Below are 10,231 nucleotides of genomic sequence, written 5' to 3' on the forward strand. Positions count from 1 at the left end.
CCAGGGACCCAGAGTCCCAGGGACCCAGAGTCCCAGGGACCCAGAGACCCAGAGACCCAGAGCCCCAGGGACCCAGAGCCCCAGAGCCCCAGAGCCCCAGAGTCCCAGAGCACCAGAGCCCCAGAGCCCCAGAGTCCCAGGGACCAAGAGTCCCAGGGACCCAGAGACCCAGAGCCCCAGGGACCCAGAGACCCAGAGCCCCAGGGACCCAGAGACCCAGAGCCCCAGGGACCCAGAGCCCCAGAGCCCCAGAGCCCCAGAGTCCCAGAGTCCCAGAGCCCCAGAGCCCCAGAGCCCCAGAGACCCAGGGACCCAGAGCCCCAGAGTCCCAGAGCCCCAGAGCCCAAGAGCCCCAGGGACCCAGAGACCCAGAGCCCCAGAGCCCCAGAGCCCCAGAGTCCCAGAGCCCCAGTGCCCCAGAGTCCCAGAGCCCCAGAGCCCCAGAGTCCCAGGGACCCAGAGTCCCAGAGCCCCAGGGACCCAGAGACCCAGAGCCCCAGAGCCCCAGAGACCCAGAGCCCCAGAGCCCCAGGGAACCAGAGCCCCAGAGTCCCAGGGACCCAGAGACCCAGAGACCCAGAGCCCCAGGGACCCAGAGCCCCAGAGTCCCAGGGACCCAGAGCCCCAGAGCCCCAGGGACCCAGGGACCCAGAGCCCCAGAGCCCCAGAGTCCCAGAGCCCCAGAGTCCCAGGGACCCAGAGACCCAGAGCCCCAGAGCCCCAGAGTCCCAGGGACCCAGAGCCCCAGAGCCCCAGGGACCCAGAGCCCCAGAGCCCCAGAGTCCCAGAGCCCCAGAGCCCCAGGGACCCAGAGACCCAGAGTCCCAGGGACCCAGAGCCCCAGAGCCCCAGGGACCCAGGGACCCAGAGCCCCAGAGCCTCAGAGACCCAGAGCCCCAGAGACCCAGAGACCCAGAGCCCCAGAGTCCCAGAGCCCCAGGGACCCAGAGCCCCAGAGTCCCAGGGACCCAGAGACCCAGAGCCCCAGGGACCCAGAGCCCCAGAGTCCCAGGGACCCAGAGACCCAGAGCCCCAGAGCCCAGGGACCCAGGGACCCAGAGCCCCAGAGCCCCAGAGTCCCAGAGCCCCAGAGTCCCAGAGCCCCAGAGTCCCAGAGCCCCAGGGACCCAGAGCCCCAGAGTCCCAGGGACCCAGAGTCCCAGGGACCCAGAGCCCCAGAGCCCCAGAGTCCCAGAGCCCCAGAGCCCCAGAGCCCCAGAGCCACAGGGACCCAGAGCCCCAGGGACCCAGAGCCCCAGAGTCCCAGGGACCCAGAGACCCAGAGTCCCAGGGACCCAGAGACCCAGAGCCCCAGGGACCCAGAGCCCCAGAGCCCCAGAGTCCCAGGGACCCAGAGACCCAGAGCCCCAGAGCCCCAGAGCCCCAGGGACCCAGAGACCCAGAGCCCCAGAGCCCCAGAGCCCCAGAGTCCCAGGGACCCAGAGCCCCAAGGACCCAGGGACCCAGAGTCCCAGGGACCCAGAGTCCCAGGGACCCAGAGACCCAGGGACCCAGAGTCCCAGAGTCCCAGAGTCCCAGGGACCCAGAGCCCCAGGGACCCAGAGCCCCAGGGACCCAGGGACCCAGGGACCCAGAGACCCAGAGCCCCAGGGACCCAGAGCCCCAGAGCCCCAGAGCCCCAGAGCCCCAGAGTCCCAGGGACCCAGGGACCCAGGGACCCAGGGACCCAGAGCCCCAGAGCCCCAGGGACCCAGAGTCCCAGGGACCCAGAGACCCAGAGCCCCAGGGACCCAGGGACCCAGGGACCCAGGGACCCAGAGACCCAGAGCCCCAGAGCCCCAGGGACCCAGGGACCCAGGGACCCAGAGACCCAGAGACCCAGAGCCCCAGGGACCCGGCGCACCGGTCGAACCTATCTGGCCCACACTTAAGCCCCCGCCCTCGGACTAAACCAATCAGCCTGCCCCGTCAAAAAAGATGCCCACTGGTAGACCTGGAACCTTAAAATATATTGGAAGTGGGATGGTTGCCCAATTGCTGTATAATATATTGCAAGTTCATCCTGCCCACTGGTGGACCTGGGAGCCAAAACGGCGCGCAATATATTGGAAGTGGGACGGTTGCGCAATCGCTGTACAATATATTGGAAGTGGGATGGTTGCCCAATTGCTGTATAATATATTGCAAGTTCATCCTGCCCACTGGTGGACCTGGGTGCCAAAACGACGCGCAATATATTGGAAGTGGGACGGTTGAGCAATCGCTGTACAATATATTGGAAGTGGGATGGTTGCCCAATTGCTGTACAATATATTGGAAGTGGGATGGTTGCCCAATTGCTGTATAATATATTGCAAGTTCATCCTGCCCACTGGTGGACCTGGGAGACAAAACGACGCGCAATATATTGGAAGTGGGACGGTTGCGCAATCGCTGTACAATATATTGGAAGTGGGATGGTTGCCCAATTGCTGTATAATGTATTGGAAGGACCCTCCGTCAAATCTCAAAGTTCATTCTGCCCACTGGTGGACCTGGGAGACAAAACGCCGCACAATATATTGAAAGTGGGATGGTTGCCCAATTGCTGTACAATACATGGGAAGTGGGATGGTTGTCCAGTTCATTACACCCTCATCCTGGGCCTCTGATTAGGCTTGCCCCGGAGCTTACCACCGGTGCCTACCTCCAGGGGCTTATTCACCCCAACGCCCTGGTCCCCTAACCCGGCATGAATTTCACCAAGGGTCCCCTACCTCCGGGGCTCCCTATCAGCCAATACATTAAGAACACCTCATCCTGGGCCTCTGATAAGGCTTGCCCCGGAGTTTACCACCGGGGCCTACCTCCGGGGCCTAATTAAACCCAACGCCCTGGTTCCCTGAACGGGCCTTATTCAAACAACCTCTCCGCCGCCTAAGCTCCGGAGCTTCCTTTTGGCTCCCAGAGGCCCAGAGGCCCAGGCTCCCAGAGGCCCAGAGGCCCAGGCTACCAGAGGCCCAGGCTACCAGAGGCCCAGAGACCCAGGCTACCAGAGGCCCAGGCTCCCAGAGACCCAGAGGCCCAGAGGCCCAGAGGCCCAGAGACCCAGAGGCCCAGAGTCCCAGAGACCCAGAGACCCAGGGCCCCAGAGACCCAGAGCCCCAGAGCCCCAGAGCCCCAGGGACCCAGGGACCCAGAGACCCAGAGACCCAGAGACCCAGGCTCCCAGAGGCCCAGAGACCCAGAGACCCAGAGCCCCGGGGACCCAGAGACCCGGAGACCCAGAGCCCCAGAGCCCCAGAGCCCCAGAGTCCCAGGGACCCAGAGCCCCAGAGCCCCGGGGACCCAGAGCCCCAGAGCCCCGGGGACCCAGAGACCCAGAGCCCCAGAGCCCCAGAGGCCCAGAGGCCCAGAGGCCCAGAGACCCAGAGGCCCAGAGTCCCAGAGACCCAGAGCCCCAGAGCCCCGGGGACCCAGAGCCCCAGAGCCCCGGGGACCCAGAGACCCAGAGCCCCAGAGTCCCAGGGACCCAGAGCCCCAGAGCCCCAGAGACCCAGAGACCCAGAGCCCCAGAGTCCCAGGGACCCAGAGCCCCAGAGCCCCAGAGCCCCAGAGCCCCGGGGACCCAGAGCCCCAGAGCCCCGGGGACCCAGAGACCCAGAGCCCCGGGGACCCAGAGACCCAGAGCCCCAGAGACCCAGAGACCCAGAGCCCCAGAGCCCCAGAGACCCAGAGCCCCAGAGACCCAGAGACCCAGAGCCCCAGAGCCCCGGGGACCCAGAGCCCCAGAGCCCGGGGACCCAGAGACCCAGAGCCCCAGAGTCCCAGGGACCCAGAGCCCCAGGGACCCAGAGCCCCAGAGTCCCAGAGCCCCAGAGCCCCAGAGCCCCAGAGCCCCGGGGACCCAGAGCCCCAGAGCCCCAGAGCCCCGGGGACCCAGAGCCCCAGAGCCCCAGAGCCCCGGGGACCCAAAGCCCCAGAGCCCCGGGGACCCAGAGACCCAGAGCCCCGGGGACCCAGAGACCCAGAGCCCCAGAGCCCCAGAGACCCAGAGACCCAGAGCCCCAGAGCCCCAGAGACCCAGAGCCCCAGAGACCCAGAGCCCCAGAGCCCCGGGGACCCAGAGCCCCAGAGCCCGGGGACCCAGAGACCCAGAGCCCCAGAGTCCCAGGGACCCAGAGCCCCAGAGCCCCAGAGCCCCAGGGACCCAGAGCCCCAGAGTCCCAGAGCCCCAGAGCCCCAGAGCCCCGGGGACCCAGAGCCCCAGAGCCCCGGGGACCCAGAGACCCAGAGCCCCAGAGTCCCAGGGACCCAGAGCCCCAGAGACCCAGAGCCCCAGGGACCCAGAGACCCAGAGACCCAGAGCCCCAGAGTCCCAGAGACCCAGGCTCCCAGAGGCCCAGAGGCCCAGAGGCCCAGGCTACCAGAGGCCCAGAGGCCCAGGCTACCAGAGGCCCAGGCTCCCAGAGGCCCAGAGGCCCAGGCTACCAGAGGCCCAGAGCCCCAGAGCCCCAGAGCCCCAGAGACCCAGAGGCCCAGAGACCCAGAGTCCCAGAGACCCAGAGACCCAGGCTACCAGAGGCCCAGAGGCCCAGAGGCCCAGGCTACCAGAGGCCCAGGCTTCCAGAGGCCCAGAGAAATTTTATTTATATTTGATTTGGACATTTTACGCTCTTTCTGGACCCTTAGACCCTCCCCCAAGCTTTGGGCGGGACTTTAGAGAGGTCAAAGTTGAATGCATCCCATTTGCAATATATATGACACTGTTAAATATATTGGAAGTTGGATGGTGTAGGTTATTCCATTCAGAAAGCCAATCAGAGCCAATCAGAGCCAAGTGACACATACTAAAGGGATGGGCCCAACGTTCTGAACTCCTAGATGGAGCACCAGTGCCCCTAGTGCTGTCCAAATGGCGATTTTGCCGCGGGTATCAAACTGGAAAAAGTTATCACTCAGTGTCCAAATGGTCATGCTTTATACGGCATTATGGATCCATAACCGGCATACAATCCCACTGTGGTCATAAGTGTCCAATGGCAATATATTTGAATGGGCCTTTGTCCAGAAAGTGTATAGTGGGGCTAACTTAAGAGAGTCATAGTTACTCCCGCCGTTAACCCGCGCTTCGATGAATTTCTTCACTTTGACATTCAGAGCACTGGGCAGAATTCACATCGTGTCAACACCCGGTCCAAGAGCCTTCACGATGCTGTGTTTTAATTAAACAGTCGGATTCCCCTTGTCCGCAGCAGTTCTAATTCGGCTGTTAGGTGCCGGCCGAGAGACCCGGCCCCGGAGGTCTCCCCCCGAGGCGAGACTCATAAGCCCGAGAGATCCACGGAGCCTAGGCTCGGCGCGCGAGGCTCCAGGGACACCGCCCCGACCCACCGAAGCCCCACCACCGGCGGTGGCCCGCTACGAGTCCACACACGCACGAGAGACCGCAACCCCCCCACGCGGACCTACGTTCCATTGCGTCCCTCCGCGTCCCATCGGGGGAGAGCGAAGGGCCGGACGCTCGAGCTTAGCCGGGGGCGGCCCACCCGGCGACGGGCGTCGGGAGCCCGGCCCGGCTTAGGTAGGGAGAGGGAGGCCGAAGGCGGTCATCCGACGGAGGTTAGTCCCGAAGGACGCTCCCCCGCCGGCATCCCACCGACGACCGGCTCCCCTACCGTCGACCTGACCGAGGCCCCCTAAGCGCCACCGCCGAGGGGGGGACACGCACCGGGGCTTAAGGTCTCGCTCGCCGCGACCCACTCTCATCGACCCCGACAGACAGACGGAGCCTTGTTCACGGGGGTTTGGATATACTGGGGGGACAATCTCTCGCCGTGCGCTTCCTCGCGCGCAGGACCCAGTGGGGGGGGGCCCGAAGGTGGACCGGGAACAGCTCCCCGTCGCACGGGCAGCACCGGGCTTTCGGACCCCGCATCAGCAGACACGGGCCCGACCGAGCTCAGCCATTAGAGCCAATCCTTATCCCGAAGTTACGGATCCGTCTTGCCGACTTCCCTTACCTACATTGTTCCAACACGCCAGAGGCTGTTCACCTTGGAGACCTGATGCGGATATGGGTACGGCCTGGGGGGAAATTCACTATACCTCCCCCGGATTTTCAAGGGCCGATGGGAAACGTCCCGGCCGTCGCATAGCGCATGCGACGCCTTTCAGAGCGTTGAGCCCCTATCTCGGGGTCGAACCCATTCCAGGGCGCTCCAGCTCTTTAGCAAGGAGAGAGAATCCTCCCCGGGGTCCCCACCGGCGTCTCCGGGTTCGTTTGCGTTACCGCCACGGGAGCGCCTCTCGGCGGCTCGATCTCCACCAATCCCAGGTACGGGGATATTGGCCCGATCCCCTTTCGGTCAGCGCGAGGCAGACGAGACCATCGCCCCAGCATTTTCCGAACGGCGCTCGCCTATCCCTTAGGACCGACTAACCCACGGCCAAGCGCTGTCGGCGTGGAACCCTTCTCCACTTCGGCCTTCAAAGTTCTCATCTGAATATTTGCTACTACCACCAAGATCTGCACCCGCGGCGGCTCGACCCAGGCTCGCGCCAAAGGCTTCTGCGCCACCGCGGCGCCCCTCCTACTCGTCGCGGCATACGGTCCCATGAGTCTCGGTTCTCTCTCTCATTCTCGCTGGCTTTTGGGGGGGGTGGGAGACAAGTACCGCCAGCGACGGCCGGGTATGGGCCCGACGCTCCAGCGCCATCCATTTTCAGGGCCAGTTGATTCGGCAGGTGAGTTGTTACACACTCCTTAGCGGATGCCGACTTCCATGGCCACCGCCCCGCTGTCTATATCAACCGACACCTTTCTTGGGGTCTGATGAGCGTCTGCGTCGGGCGCCTTAACCCGCGCGTTCGGTTCATCCCGCAGCACCAGTTCTGCTTACCAAAAGTGGCCCACTCGGCACCGTCAATTCCATGCCCGGCTCCAAGCCTGCGAGCCGGGCCTCTTACCCATTTAAAGTTTGAGAGTAGGGCGAGGCCCGTTTCGGCCCCGCGGCCTCCAGTCATTTCTTTACCGGATAAAACTTGAAGTTTCGGCGCCGGCTATCCTGAGGGAAACTTCGGAGGGAACCAGCTACTAGATGGTTCGATTAGTCTTTCGCCCCTATACCCAGGTCGGACGACCGATTTGCACGTCAGGACCGCTGCGGGCCTCCACTCAGGGTTTCCCCTGGCTTCGCCCTGCCCAGGCATAGTTCACCATCTTTCGGGTACCACCGCGTATGCTCTGGCTCCGCTCTCCGCACGTGGGAAGAGCAGGCCGGTGGTGCGCCGCCCGCCCCCTCGGAGGGTTAGGACGGATCCCACCTCAGCCGACGCGCGCCGGCCTTCACCTTCGTTGCGCCTCCGGGGGTTCTGGTCCCTTCGACTCGCATACGCGTTAGACTCCTTGGTCCGTGTTTCAAGACGGGTCGTTCGGGGTCCGAACTTAGCCGCTGACCTTAGGCGTTCGGGTGCTGTGGGCCTGGATCGCCCCCCGCATCGCCGTAGCGGGCCTAGCCCGGGGCTGAGGACAGCCCAGCCGGCCCGCTTCGACCGAACGATCGGGGGGGGCCCCCATCCCCATCCCGGAGGAGGGGAGAACGCGGAAAGGACATTGCTCCACGGCCCCGGCGTTATCGGCGAAGTCGGAGCGAGGGGCTGTAGCGGAACGCCCGTGTCCGGGGGCCGCGTGGGGACTCCCTTCTCCGGACGGACCTACCTTCACCCTCGGGCCCTTCCAAGCCTAACCGGAGCCGGTCGCGACTCACCACCACGCGGGGAAAGTACACCGGGCGGGGCCGGACCTCCGTACGCCCGACAGGCCCGAAGTCCAGAGGCGAAGCGCAGAGCCGAAGCGGGGAGCGGTGGAGTCGGCACCCCACCCCTCTCGCCCGGATACGCTCGCACCCCCGACCGCGGAACCCGACGAGCGCGGGGCCGTCCGCCCGGCTGAATCCCCCGGGGCAGTCTTCTCGGTCCCCGTACGTTTACCTCTCAACGGTTTCACGCTCTGTTGAACTCTCTCTTCAAAGTCCTGTTTCAACTTTCCCTCACGGTACTCGGTTCGCTATCGGTCTCGTGCCGGTATTTAGCCTTAGATGGAGTTTACCACCCGCTTTGGGCTGCATTCCCAAGCAACCCGACTCCGAGAAGCCCGACCTACCCGGGCGGGAACGCGGGACTCGCTACCGGGCTTTCACCGTCTATGGGAAGAAGCCACGTTCGCGAGGACTTGGTCCCGCGTCCGCACCGAGACGGATCTTACGGACTTCCGTACGCTACATTTCCCGGCCAACCCGGTCAGGGAGGGGGGGGGGGGGCGGGGGGGGGGGGGGGGGGGGGGGGGGGGGGGGGGGGGGGGGGGAGGAGGGGGGATTCAGCGCTGGGCTCTTCCCTGTTCGCTCGCCGCTACTAAGGGAATCCTTGTTAGTTTCTTTTCCTCCGCTTACTGATATGCTTAAGTTCAGCGGGTCGTCTCGTCTGATCTGAGGCCGCACACAGAGGTTTCTTATGCGGGGGCGAGGGCGGAGGCGGAGGGCCGAAGGCTAGGGGCGAGGGGCGAGAGCCCGGCACGAGACCGAACTCCGCGACACCTTCCCCCCCACCCCGGCCGCTCGCCCGCCCGCTCACTCGCCCGCTCGCTGGGTTTAATCGGCACTCGCCACCCCCGCGTCCGACTGCGCGGAGCCCCGCTCGGGACTCGGGGAGAGACCGTAACGGACGTGGACCCGGACCTACTCGGCTCTCCCTCCGTTCCCTGTACGGAGCTCTCTCGCAACACGGGCCGCGTGGACTGGCTCGGAACCGAGTCTTCGTTTGGGAAGACGAAGGGCCGTTTTCAGGCCCTGCGAGCTTCCAGCCGCGGTCTCTCTCTCTCAGCGGGGGCGCGGAGACCGATCGATGGGTAAAGCGACCCTCAGACAGGCGTGGCCGCGGGATGGACCCCCGCGGCCGCAATATGCGTTCGAAATTTCGATGATCTGTGTCCTGCAATTCACATTAGTTAACGCAGATGGCTGCGTTCTTCATCGAAGCACGAGCCGAGTGATCCACCGCTAAGAGTCGTATTCGGGTTTGTGCCCGGCCCGTTACAGGCCGGGCGAAGGAAGCCATTCGAACAAGAGACAATTTTTGCCAATATATTTCAAGCCGGGTGCCTTCCACCCCCGTGCAGGGGGGGAAAGGTCATTGAACCTGGGCGTCACCACCGGACCGAGGAGTTACGGCCCGGGGGACGATCGCCCGAGTAGGTGCCCGAGACTTACGTGGTTTAGGAGACCGGGGTCTAGGCACCCGCCGTTCCCGGCGAGGCCCAGGGGTTTGGTTCGCTGCGTTACGGGTCCCGGTCTAAGGCATTCAGGCGTGCGCTCAAAGCCAAGCTCTCCACCCCGGAGGGTATGAGCGAGGCCCGGTGGTACGCTCCCAAGTCCCCGCTTAGGGGAAGGCGCTGGGTAGATCCCACCTAGTCAGGACCGGCGGGCACCGGCCGTCTCCTTTCGGGTGTTTATAAACGCATCCGGGGTTCGTGAGGCCCCTTCAACTCGCGCACCGGCCTTAGACTATTATACGGTCCGTCTCTGCGAAGCCAACATCGGGGGTATTTTGCATGCGCTCTTAAGCTCCGCTCTAACCCCGTGAGGGGAAAGAGTTTCGCCCGGCGGTACGCTCCCGTCCACCACCGCCCCCTGTGCCGGGGGGATGGGTTCAGGGAGATCCCACCGAGGCCGGCGAGCACCGGCCAACGCCCTGGGGGTGAGTAAGCCCCTTTGACTCGCGCACGCACAATCAAGCCTTCAACGATCAATGGTTTTTTGGGTTTAACTACCCGGCGGGCGGCTCCGGCGCCACTCTTCCCCCCGCGAACGGGAGGGGCGGACCGGGGTACCTATGCACCTAAGGCGGTCCTCGCATAACCCCGAGTTCCGAAGCCGGCTCGCTACGTCCACCCACCCGGAGGGGGGAGAGACTCACGTCGGCCGACGACGAAAGGTACGAGGCTTCTGCGGTCCATACCTTGAAGGTACCCGCCGGGGGGGAGGTTCGGCCTCTCGAGTCCGACTCGACAACCGGCACGGACGGCGGGCGCCGACCGCGGCCAGGTCACCGTTATTGATCCTTCCGCAGGTTCCCCTACGAAAACCTTGTTACGACTTTTACTCCCTCTAGATGTCCGGGTTCGATCGACTTCCCATCGCCCGGAGGCGACCCCCGTTCGAGGGCCGCCCCGGGGACGGTCCGAGGACCTCACCGAGGCATCCGATCGGTAGTAGCGACGGGCGGTGTGTACAAA

General features: G+C 64.7%; 1 non-coding gene across 1 annotated transcript; it reads right to left on the reverse strand.

The window, feature by feature from the left end:
* Window positions 1–8,851: 8,851 nt before the first annotated feature.
* On the reverse strand, window positions 8,852–9,005 carry LOC136684589 (5.8S ribosomal RNA). The gene has a single exon (XR_010799731.1). It is a non-coding gene; the product is annotated as a 5.8S ribosomal RNA (ribosomal RNA).
* Between the last annotated feature and the right edge of the window lie 1,226 nt (window positions 9,006–10,231).

This window comes from Hoplias malabaricus, unplaced genomic scaffold, assembly GCF_029633855.1.
Source record: "Hoplias malabaricus isolate fHopMal1 unplaced genomic scaffold, fHopMal1.hap1 scaffold_29, whole genome shotgun sequence".
Classification (NCBI taxonomy): Eukaryota; Metazoa; Chordata; class Actinopteri; order Characiformes; family Erythrinidae; genus Hoplias; species Hoplias malabaricus.